The sequence below is a fragment of the Arachis ipaensis genome, chromosome B10 (assembly GCF_059453495.1).
Source record: "Arachis ipaensis isolate K30076 ecotype BB chromosome B10, ASM5945349v1, whole genome shotgun sequence".
Lineage (NCBI taxonomy): Eukaryota > Viridiplantae > Streptophyta > Magnoliopsida > Fabales > Fabaceae > Arachis > Arachis ipaensis.
The window spans coordinates 46549296-46561007 of record NC_142435.1 but is presented as its reverse complement, the minus strand read 5'-3'; positions in this window follow the sequence as shown (position 1 = coordinate 46561007).

The window sequence follows — 11712 nt, the reverse complement described above, 5'->3', positions numbered from 1 at the left end:
CTGATCAAACATAAGAATTAAACAAAAATTTTCATTCAGGCAATTTATCAAGCATGTGGTGTGCAGAATTTCAAAAGCAGCATATTTAGTTCAATGTAAGCAGCAGCCAACCCAGAAATTTCAACCACAGCATACATTCAATCCATGTACACAAAAATTAACTAACCTAAGTCTAACAAGATTGGTAAAAGCAAGATTAAAAAGCAATAAAAAAAAGTAATAAATAAAAGAAAGAACAGGGCAGGAGCAGGGGAAAGAACATGCGTTGATGAGAGGGAAAGAAAGAATGGGGTAGGGAGCAGTGGTGGCGCAGCAGCACAGAAATTCGCCGTTGCTAGTAGTTCGCTCGCTGGTGCTTGAATACGCGAAGCCGATGCTGTCGCAGAGACAGGGGTTCACACAGAAAGAAGAAGAAATGAGAAAGAGGGAAGAAAGAGAAGAAAGAAAGAGAGAGGGTAGGCGACGGTGGTCGCCGGTGGTAGGGTCGTCGGACAGACGAAAGGTGGTTGGTGGTGTTTTGGAGGCTGGGTTAGAGAAAGAAGAAGAAAGAAAAGGGTTGGGGTAAGCTGTTGAGGCGCGATTGATCACCCCTTTCGAATTAACGTTCGAAAAGGGCCTTGTGCGTACGCACAAGGCAGTGTGCGGGCGCACACTAGGGAAATCAAAGGGTTGTTCCCATGTACACTGGGTGCGAGTACTACGAATAGAAGGTGCGTTGAAGGTTGTGCGTACGCACAAGTAGCTTCCTTTTTTTTTGAGAAACAGGGTGAAGTGTGCGTGTGCACAACAGGTGTGCGTACACACAGTAAGAAAAGAGGGTAGGGTGCACACGCACAAGATGTGCGAGCGTCCTGGACAGAAGGAGTAATAAGGGGTGTGCGTATGCACAGGTCTATGCGTACGCACAGGTGACGAAAAATGGGAAAAGTGTGTGTGCGCATGCACAGAACTCTGTTTCTGCAAACGTTTTAGTGCCTTAAGGGCACCAACATGACATCCAAAACATGTTTTTCAAGCCCCAAAACATTATAAAACTCCAAAAACACATTATTCCACTAAGATTACTGATCTAAAATCAAAATGTAACTAAACTTACTAAGCAACATAACCAATTATTCAAGAAATAAAAGCTTAAAGAGAGAAAGTTAGAAGGATATTACCATGGTGGGGTGTCTCCCACCTAGCACTTTGGTTTAAAGTCTTCAAGTTGGACTTTTTGAGTGAAGCTTGTGTTATGGTGGCTTGTGCTTCCATTCTTCCTTGAATTGCCAAGATATGGTCAAATTAAGGACAAAATTGGGTGGCAATTCCAAACTAGCCTTGAGGATCCATAAGTGTTGAATGTTAAAATTAATGCCCGGATCCCATACTCTAGTTTCTTATTCACCTTCTTCTCGATCTTCATTTTTGCACTTAGATAAACATTGTCCTAAATCACCATTAGAACACTTGGAGATTCCCCGGGATCCACTCAATTGAATCTTGCACCATAGTTGAACTCTAAATGTTGAATTGGCCTCACTGATGATCTTTCTATTTCCTTGCCAATTGACATTCTTCTCTCCACCATCTAACACTCCAAGAAGGGTTTGAAGTTGATGATCCATCTTCAAGATGGCGTATTAATGTGGGTCTAGAAAGCTTGTTGGTGAAATCTTCACCCACTCAATTCGCTCTTGCACAAGTACCTTCACTTCTTGGTAGCTAAAATCCTCCTCAACCTCCTTTAAATCTTCCTCATCATCACTCGAGTCAAATATTGGAGGTTGTATGAAGTCCACATCAACGTCTCCTTCAAATTCAACGGAGGGAGAGTCATGAAGATCATCGAAGGGATTAACTAAGTTGGACAAAAATTCTTGAATGATGGAATCCACTTGATCAATTCCCATCAATCTTCATTTACTTCCTCTTGCACTTCATGTTGTAAACTCTCATCTTCTACTTGATTTGTAATTTTTCCTTCAATCCATACTTTTCACTTGATTCCACCCATTAATCCACAAGAATTTCTTAGTCGTGGCATGAACGCAATGAAGCTAACCGGTTTAAGATTTTCGCTAAGGTAGACATCATTTCCTCTTGCTTCTTCTGGAACTCTTGTTGTTCTTGAATAAGCACTTGGAGTACTTCTTGTGTGGCTTGAATAAGCACAATGATGAGTTGGGATTTGCACCGGTTTAGAACTTCTCAAAAACAAGAATCGCTTCATCAGTAGCATAGTCTATACCGGCAATTAAATCCCAAACATCAAAATTTAATTTTCCAAATACAAAATATAAACCGAGAGTAGTTCAACCTCGGGTCATTCTCCCTTGGAATACAATTAATATGTTACACTTTTGGTTGTGAGGGAAAGGGGTTTTCAATCAAAGAACGAAAGATTAAAAGAACTAAGAAATAGAAGAACTAAGAAATGATCAAAATTGATATTAATACAAGTAAAAAGGGAAACAAGATCAAAACTTAGTGAAAATGCTCTAAATGCATAGAAGAGCCTTGTCTTGGAAATGAGAATTAAGGAATCCTATCATCGTCATAACCAAAACTATGGCAATTATGATGAGTCAATCTCACTTAGTCAACCCCCTAACATCGAGGAGTAAGTCCAGCAAGCATAACTGACCTTAATCCATAAGTCCTAGCTATCTTACCAAATTAATTGGTAAAAATCTAGCGTCAATGGAAATAAGAGTCAACTAACTACCCAAGAATTGCCACTAAATGTCAGACATTATGACTCTAGTATCCGAGGAACTCATTTCCCAAGCCAAGGTGTGAAAAGCTACTCAAAATTACCAAGTGGAATTTTCCCAAACATTTGGTGGATATAAAACCAAAACATGAGAAATTGCAAAAGAAAATGAAAACTATAACCAACTATTCACAACATCAACTATAAACATTCAATCAAGCAAGTAGAAATCATTAAACATTAAATTCATCAATCAAAATTTCAAGAAACCAAAATTGTATATATAAGTAAAGTAACTTGAACCAAAAGAAAATGAGAGTAAATGTGATATAATTAAAGAGAAATTAAAGAGTACTTACAAAAGAGTTTATCAAAATCCAAGATGAAAACTTGAAACTATAAAATGCTACAATGAAAATTTAGTAAAACCCTAAGAGAGGATTTTCTATCTACACTACTCCTACTCCTAATTATGTTGTAAAACTATCTCCATGAGCTCTTAATCTCATCCTTCATATGTCTTCATTCTCCTTTGATATAGCACTCCAAAAGGCCTCAACAACTCCAAAAATTGGGCCAAGAGATCCCCAAAATTGCGAGCCACGTGCTTCATTAATGAAGTCACGCACAGGGACCTGTGTGTACGCACACTTGCTAAAATTTCTACTTGTGCGTACGCACAAAGGGTTGCGCATACGCACACTTGCTGATTCTGCTCTTGTGCGCACACACAGGTAGTTGTGCGTGCGCACACTTGTCTGTGTGTTTCTCCTTTATTTTCTTCATGTGTTCTCCCTTCTTACATGCTTCCTTCCACTTTTGCCTTGCCATTCGTGCCTCTAGGACCTGAAATCACTCAACACACATATCACAGCATCGAATGGAATAAAAGTGGAATTAAAATGATCAATTTAGGCACAAAAACGCATGTTTTCACATTTAGGTTTAATTTAGGGATAAAGCACAAAAAGTATGCTATTTTGGTGAATAAGTGTGAGTTTATGTGATGAAATCCATCCAATTCAAGCCAAAAATTATCATCAAATATGGACTCGTCAATGCACACACAAACCAGAAATCATAAAATTCTGCAACATCACAGGATTCAGATTTTGACACCAAACTTTAAACAGTCATAACTTCCTCTATAAAAATCTATTTTCTACAAACTTTATATCAATTTAAAGCTCTCAAAGCAATCTTTAATTTAAAATAAGTTTCATTCAATTTTAAGCTTTGAGGCTCAAGTTATGATCCATCAAAGTTCACTAAAAATCCATTTTTACCAAAGTTCACTAATTTCTTAAATCCTTAAAACTCATAACCAAAACCAAATCAAAATGACACCAAACTCCAATTTACCTCAGAATTTACCCTTTTGTGTCTCATTCTACCGACCTTACCAAGTTTCCGTTCACATTACCTAATTCTCAACTCCAATGATCAATTATATCATATTAAAATAATTTCTCACCCAACACAATCATCAATCACCATTGTATAACTAAGAATCATCATAATCAAACTCCTTCAACTTCAATCTCAAACTTCAATTATCATTTATCAACCTCAACATCACAATTCATTAAAATATTCAAATTCATCAACGCATCATACATCCTCATTCAACAATCTCAACAACCATTTCAATCCAACCTATCATATGGGTCACTAGCCTAAGTGTCCAGAAATATTGTATATTACATAGAAAAAACCGAAACCATACCTTGGCCAATTTCTAATATAAACTAAAACCCAAAAATGAGTACAAATCAAGCCTCCACAAGTTCTCAAGTCACCAAATCCACTTCCAAGCTATTCAAGTCACCAACATTCTCCATACAACACCAATTCAAGCTATATACACATAATCCATAACTAAATCAACCTAGGGTTCATTAAAATCACAATTTTACAAGGGTTGAAAATAAACTCACCTTATCTAAGATTGATTGGGTCAAACCCAATAGGAACCAAAGGCCAGAGTGTATCTAAATACCCAAAATCACAAAATCTCACTCAATACAAAATTCAAAATTTCGAATTTATGAAAGCAAAGGCTGAGAGAGACTCGTGATTTTCTTACCAGTTTCTTCAGTGAGTTTTGTAGAGCTCCTCATCGTGATTGCATGGCCACAAACAGTGCGACAATTGGAGCTCCATAGCTCAAGTTATGAGCTTGGAAAGGTTGAGGTGAATAGTGTTAATGGAACCCTCTTCTCTCTTCTCTTCTCATCTGTGTTATGTTGTGTTTGAGGATAGTAAATGGACAGATGGCTCATTAAAGAAGGTCTTATATGTTGGGCTTGAGCCCAACTTGGGTCCGGTCCAATCCGTTAGTATTTTTGCCCCCCATTTGGCCTAATTTCGGGCTAAACCTTTAAAATTAATGCCTAGTTTTCAATTCTAAATATTTTTCTAAGATTTTCTACTATTTTTATTATTCTCGCACAGTACCGGACCGAGTTAAGTCGGTACTGCCAGTTAATTGACCGGTTCACGTTTTTATGCAATTTTCCAAAAAAATTACACTTTTCAATTAAGAAAAATCTATTGAGTCCAAAAATCGTATTTAAATTTTTTAATTAATATTCTAAAATTTTGAACCTATTTCAATCAATTAAATTATTATTAATTTAGTTAATTAATTCGTGGTTCTTACAAGTTAGATGCTCCATGAGTACATGAATATGTGCAACCGAATTCATTTATGATGCGATGGTATCTTATGAATGTTAGCTATGTTGTGATTAGCTTTGATTTTCCGTTTGAATGTATGTTACATGCTATAATGGAATCTATTTGTTGTAGCTGAAGTTTGATTTTGAGGATGTTAATTAGCTGAAGCATGTATGCTTGCTTACATATATATCATTATAATTATTTTTTTATATAATTATGTAGGATAATTTTAAAAATGTTAATGAAGATTAAGATGTTTTTATGATGGTATATTGACAAAGATGGAGTAGTGTTAAGAATCAAAAGATATATAGTTGATTGATGACTTTTATTAGAAGATACTTATGTAGGATATAAAATTTTAATTTTTTTGTAATTTAATAGTAATAAACTCTAAGTATTCTCATGCATATTTTGATATGAGTATGCTTAATTTAATATGAGATGTATGAATATTTAGAATTATGATCATTCCAATACTTTTGGTTCATTATAAATATATTTTGCTTAAAGATCATTTTTATTATTTAAAATAATGGCATAGTATCATAATATTATGTATTTATTTTTATTTTATAATATTTGACTAATTAATTAAAAATACAGGATTATATATATACACACATAGAAACTAAAAAAAAAAGTGAGAGACCTAAGACTACGTTTATATAGAGTAGTTATAAGTATACAATGTTACTATATTTCTAAAGTGATGTAGTAGCAAATATAAGTGTAATTTGTTCTTTTGAATTCTAGTAAGAATGGGTGGTGAAAAGCGTAGCCTTTGGTCATGAAGCGCATCACTTGAAAAAGCACCCTATTCTCAAATTCCAAAAGCGTAGCTTTTGATATAGAAAAGCGTAGTCTTTGAGAATAGGCAACGGCCAAATAGATATCCCCCACTAAAGCTTCTTCAAAGCTAAAAAAGCATAGCCTTTGTTAAAGACATCAGTTTTTTTTCATTTTTTATTACACTTTTTAAGAGTAGCATTGCATTTTATTTTTACAAAGTTACGTTACTTTTATAATTTAATTTTTTTTTAATTTCTTTGTTTGATTTGAAATTTATTAGTATTTCAATAAGTTTAATTTCTATGGCACTGATTTTATTGATTAGTTAGTTCTTACTTCTTTGTTTCGTATTGTTAAAAATACTAGTAAAAATTACATATAATTTTGATATTGTTTTATTTTATTATTACACAAAATAATATGCCTCAAAAACTAATTTTTAGAAAAGCCAATAAAAGAAACTTAACTGAAATGCAATTAATTGAAAAGGTTAGATAGAATGATCATACTATCGAAGTTTTTCTTATTATATGTGAGGAGAAAATTGTTATTGGAAATAGGCCTCATACACACTTGAATAGAGAAGGTTGGAGAAACAAAGTTAGTAACTAAGTTCAAGAATATCAAAAAAATAAGTAAGAAATAAGTGGAATTCTCTAAAAAAATATTTTACTCTTTGGAAGCTTGTTGAGAATCAAATTGGTTTAGGATAGAATTCTATAAAAGAGATAATAGATGCATTTCCTGAGTTTTAAAAAGTTAGAAAAATGGTATATTTTTTATATAATTCTAAGTTAATTTCTAAAATATCAGTAGACATTATTTATTTATTTTTATTCTTTGAATATCTGAAAAACCCCAAATATATGAAATTTAGAGAGAAAGATCCTTTAAACTTGATACTAAAATTTTTATGGAAGTATTTCGAAAGTAAGATTTACAATTCTCCTTCTTCTTGCAAGTTAGTGATCTTATTTAAAAAAATTTAATTATATTAAAAATATTTTAATCTTGTTGTGGTGTATCTTGGCCAATTTAGTTTATTATTATTGTTGGTATTTATAGATAAATTTTTTTTAACAGAAAGTAGAAGCTCAACACAAAAAGTAGAACATATAAACAACAAGCAACAAAACAAAGTACATGAAACTAAAACAACTCCTATGTCATTTTTGGCAAAGCCATCAACAACATCGATGATCTACCACACTACTTTCTTGAGCAATCAAAGGTGCTAGTGACACAATTCCTTACATCCGTTGTTTTATTCTGGAATATGACATCATTACTCTGTAGCCAGACATTTTATATAACTGAAAAGAAACCAACTAACCACTTTTTGTGCAACTCTTTTTTCAAAGGCAAAATCCTCCAACTCTCAAAGTGTTCTTTCATAGTACCTGGGATAGTCCAATCACGACCAAAATGAGTAATCCAAGCATACCATATCTGCCAAAAAAACTCACACATAACAAACAAGTGTTGTACCATTTCGACTTTTTTTTACACAATACACAAACAGTATCCCTGTAACACCTACCGCACAGAGTCTTATGCTTAAGTCGTAAAGCCGAGGTGGTGAGGCATTACGACCTCTAAAAGTAAAATCTTATATATATATATATATATATATATATATATATATATATATATATATATATATATATATATATATAGTTGAAAGAAGTTTTATCTAGGAGCCCTTGAAGAATAGTTAAAACAAAAGCGTTAAATCAAAAAGTGCAACCCTCACGTTAACGTTAGCATAACCAAAGAAAAATAAGAGTAAGCTAAACATGGTTATATACTAAAGAGTTCCAAGATACAAATAACAAAGCTTCTGACTTGGTTCGCGAAGATAAATCGGCCAGAGCACATAAGTATATGTACATATATATGAGAGAACCCAAAATATAGTTTTACAGAACCTGTTTCTCCAAAATTGTCTCTAAGAGGGACAAACCTCATATACATAAATAGTGGAGATAATAAGCATCTACATAAAAAAACAACATAACCAAAAGTAAAGCCCCCAAAATACAAAAGGTCTTCGCCATAAAAAGCTCCCAGAATGCCTCAGCGAGGTGCCTCACGTCCTGTATCTGAAAACCACAAAATATGTATGGAGTGAGAATCAGAGATTCTCAGCATGGTAACAGTGCCCACATCTCTAACATATAATGTCCCGGGAAAGCCAAAGACGATCCTAGAACTTCCGACATATAATTCAAATTTAAACTATTCTTTACAACCATCAATAAGCCATAAACAAAGTGGGGTATCTTAGGGTTCAACATTCTAACTCAACCTAACTTGATCCTTTGGCCTCTCACCTTCCTCCATTCCTCCAGAACTCCATAGCACAGATAACCAAAATACAGACAAAGCAAGCACAAGTAGAATACAATTACAGCAGGTAACTAATTTAGCAAGTAAGCATAATAATCATATAGGCAAGCCCAATTAATGCAGAATCAAAAGTGACACACAAATGCATATGATGCATGCCTATCCTAGGGTTGATATCATCTATCAGTTATATAGCCAACCCGACACGTCCTGGTAGCTAATCATGGAAAGAAACACCCATCGTGGAGCAAGTGGATTTGAGTTACAACCCCCTTGCTACTACCCACTTAACCCAGAGCAAGTCGAAGAATCACTACTACTGTTACTACCCAGACGAGTGTTTAAAAGCTCAAACTGGAGCAAGTGAAATAATCCACTACTGCTGCTACTACCCAAGCGTCACAATCACTGACCTGGAACAAGCAGGACAAACCAAAATCCTTGCTACTGCTTAGGTATCTCAAACATACATTCATTCAATCTAAAATAAGCATTATTATTATCAAATCTCAAGCCATGACCTAGAGGAAGTGACACGAACCACCATCCTTGTTACTACTCAGGTATCACAAATATGCATTTATTCAATCTTAATCAATTATCATTATTCTCACATTTAACATTTCTAGCACCCTTCAATAACAAATCTCCACTTTACCTCTTTCATCACCAACAAGATATCTTCCCCAACAGTCTCAACCACACTCCACTACCCAAAATCTATCTACCAGACTTTAAATGAGAGTTATAAAGATTTTGAAAGCTAGAGGAATGGTTTAAAAACACAAAAATTCATATTTCATAAAAACAGGGGCTGTGCATACGTGACTCCCTTGCTCGCGTACGCAATTATTCCAACCCAAATAGACTGCTCGCGTCGCGTGTGTTCCTTGCGTACGCATGCTTAGCAGAAATCTCAAAAAGCTGCTAAGTCCAGAATTTCTATTTTACACACCAAACTTTGATCGCGTATAACTTTGTTGTTTTAAAACATTTTTCCTCCATTCTTCGAATGATGTAAACCTCTCGAGCCAAATTTTCTTTCAAGACAAATTTTATAAAATTCGAAGATCTAGAGGACAAGTTATGCTCTGCCAAATTTGGCAAAAAAATCAGAGTTTTCATAAGATTTTACAAACCTCCATTTTCAAAAGATACCAATTCCAAACCCTTTTAAAAACTAATCCAAACCTTACCAAATCATCATCAAACATTCCTAACTCATATTTCTAACCTCCTCATTCATCCTACCACCTACCAATTCTCCACTCTCATCAATCTCAACTCAATATTTCAAATTTAAATAATATTCAATATACATCATCAATTATTTATATCAAATATAATATCCACTTTTACCATCAATATAGTACCAACAACAACTTCAAATTCATTAACCATTATACATATACCAAGTTACACACACATCATCCATACAAGCCTCTATCACAACCCCCAAAACCATTAACCACACACATAATAATCAATATCAACCAACCACTACATCACAATTCAATTCCTATCTTAAGGTTACATAGCCTAAGTTTTCACGATACATTATATTTTAGATACAAGAAACCAAAACTATACATTGACCGATTCCTCGATAAACCCAGAACGCCTCACGCGTTCCCCACACCACAAGCTATCAACCTCAACTTTCAAAATTGATCCCAAGCTTTAATTTCCTCAATTAAGTTCCAATTTCACAAATTTGACCTCCAATTTAATTTTTCACCAACAACATTCAATCTAAACCACATATATCACTATAATTAATCCCTAAACTAAAAATCTCAACAATTTCACAATAGGGTTAGGGTTTTTACTTTGCCCACAACTCAAGTCAGCCAAAACCAACAAAAACCCGCAAGCTAATTCGAACCTAAACACCGAAATTAAACAATTTTCAACAAAATTGTTAATCAAATTCGAAATTTAGGGAGTAGTAAACTGAACTTGAAAAGTGGTTTTTATACCTAATCAATGATTGGTGTTTGTAGAGCTCGCTGTTGTGGTCACGTGACAACAAACGGTGCAGCGATCGGAGCTCCGGATTGAAAGTTATGGAGAATTGAAATTTGAGTGAGGGTTTTGCTCTTTCCTTATCCCCCTTTCCTATGGCTTCAGCATGTTTTCATTTTGGGGAAGGAACAAAAAGCTGAGTGACAAATGGATTTCTGCTAGTTTAGAATATCACAAAAGTAATCGCGTTGTAAGTATAGTTTCTAAACCAACAATAATCCTTTCGTACAAAAACTTGTTTGTCACTTAAGCAAACCCAATAAAATTGATAACCAAAGTATTGAAATAGGAAAAACGTATATTTTTGGGTTTTTAAAATAGGAAACAGGAAAATAAACTGGCAACAATTAAAGTAAATTATCATGAAAACCATTGCAAGGTATAAGAACTGGAAATCCCATCCTAGTTATCCTTATCAGGTGTGATGAGAATTATTTATTGCTCCCACTTAGTTAACCCTTACTAAATAAATGAAAGTCAAGTGAACTAATCAACTTGATTCCTCAAGTCCTAGTCAACTCCTATGGAAATACTAGCTTTAGAGGGATCCAAATCAATCAGCAACTTCTAATTTTCAATCAACCGCTGAGTTTGACAACTCAAGTGTCACCAATTACTCAACCAAAGTAAAGGAGAAAAAATCTAAATTATTTATATCATAAATAAAAGAAAGCAATCATAAATCTGAAATACCTCAAATTGCATTTAAACATAAATTCAAATCTAACATGAAGAGTTCATAAGCCAATTTGGCAACATAAGTAATTAACAAGTAAAAGCATTAGAATAAATAAAAGTAGAAGAGACATAAAGTAAAGGAACATTGAACCTGGAATGAAGAAAATAAACATACTCTAAGAGAAATCCTAATTCTAAAACCTAAGAGAGAGGAGAGAGCCTCTCCCTCTAGAAAACTACATTTAAAACCTAAAAATTGTCAATAATGAATAATCGTTGAATGAATGAATGCATTCTCCCATTTTATAGCCTCTAATCTGTGTTTTCTGGGCCAAAAATTGGGTCAAAAACAGCCCAGAAATTGCCCAGCGATTTCTAGTACGTCCAGCATGCGGCAAAGTCACACGTGAGCGTCGTCCACGCGTTCGAGCGGATTGAGTTTTTGCCAGGTCACGCGTGCACGTGATTTACGCGTGCGCGTCACCTATCTT